The sequence below is a fragment of the Nematolebias whitei genome, chromosome 17, assembly GCF_014905685.2.
Source record: "Nematolebias whitei isolate Nwh7 chromosome 17, NemWhi1, whole genome shotgun sequence".
NCBI lineage: Eukaryota > Metazoa > Chordata > Actinopteri > Cyprinodontiformes > Rivulidae > Nematolebias > Nematolebias whitei.
The window spans coordinates 1,188,109-1,189,809 of NC_056514.1; positions in this window are offsets into that span (position 1 = coordinate 1,188,109).

The following is a 1,701-nucleotide window of genomic DNA, read 5'->3' on the forward strand; positions in this document are numbered from 1 at the left end:
GAGTGTGCAGCATGACAGAGGAGCTGACAGAGAGCAGAGCTATGACAAAAAGATTACAATTCACTGCGCTAGACTCTACAGTCTGTGACGCCACAGACCCGGAAGAAGAGCCCCGATGTCTCGTGTCATTATTCATTTAAAGGGTCCTAGACTCCGCCTTTCACAGAAGGGGAGCTCAGCCTATCAGTGTATGAGGGGGCGTGACTATGTGTGGTCTTATGTGGACTGACGTGTTAGGAAATATGAAACGGTGCTTCAAAGCATTTCTACGTGATGTGGCAAGCAGATCAAACTCTATTCTGTGACAGATATTGAATCATCAGGGAGACTCTCTTAAGAGTTTGCTGGCCCAGTTTAACCCAGTCAGAACCGGGTCATAATTTCATTATAATCCCGTCTCTGAGCAGATCAAAACCATAGGACCAGTCTAAATAAGAACTATCGTAACAGAGACCAGTCCAGTTTATTGTTCAGGTGAACACCCAGGTACTTATAAGAGTCCACAATCTCAATGTCCACTCCCTGGATGTTCACCGGGGTCAGTGAGGTGGGTCTGTGCCTGCGGAAATCCACCACCAGCTCCTTAGTTTTAGCAGCGTTGATCAGGAGGTGGTTCTGCTAGCACCAGTCCACAAAGTCCTGTGTCAGCTGTCTGTACTCTGAGTCGTCCTCACCTGTGATAAGGCCGACTATGGCAGAGTCATCAGATAACTTTTGCAGTTGGCAGTGTGGGGAGTTGATGGTGAAGTTTGCAGTGTAGAGGGTGAAGAGCAATGGTGCCAGTACAGTTCCCTGTGGGACCCTCGTACTACAGACCAGTCTGTCAGAGACACAGCCCTGTGTCCTCACATACTGTGGGCGTCCAGTGAGGTAATCCAGTATCCACTTCGACATGTGGTGATCCACTCCTGATACCTCCAGCTTGTCCTGTAGAACTCCTGGCTGGATGGTGTTGAAAGCACTGGAGAAATCAAAGAACATGATCTTCACGGTACTTCCAGGTTTCTCCAGGTGGGTCAGAGCTTGGTGCCTGAGATAGATGATGGCATCATCCACCCCGATGCCAGGCCCGTAGGCAAACTGCAACAGATCTAATAAAGACCTCACCAGGTGGTGCAAATGGTTGAGGACCAGCCTCTCGAGGGTCTTCCGCAGATGTGAGGTCAGAGCCACCGGCCTGTAGTTACTGAGGTCCTTGGGATGTTTGGTTTTTGGTACCGTACCAGACAGGAGGTCTTCCACAGTTGTGGTACTTTCCCCAGCTTCAGGCTCAGATTGAACATAAATCCCATGATGCCACATAGTTGATCTGAGCAACACCTTAGGAGCCTGGAGCTGATTCCATCTGGACTTGCAGCTTTACACACCTTGATCATTCGCAGCTCATTCCTCACCTGAAGAGTTGAGAGGGACAATATGGGGGTGGGGGAAGGGTGCTGTGAGATGAAATTTCCTGGAATGAAGGGGGAGGCTAATGGCTGAGAGCTGAGAGGTGTGAATTCCTGAGAAGGGAAGTTGGCAGTCATTAAAGGTGATGGGGCTGACAGCAGGGAGGACAGGGCTGGAGTAGGGTGGGGGTGGGTGACAGATCAAAACTGTTAAAGAACTGGTTCAAGTCATTCACCCAACCTTTGTCTCCTACACACACACACGCGTGCATACATATATATATATATATATATATATATATATATATATATA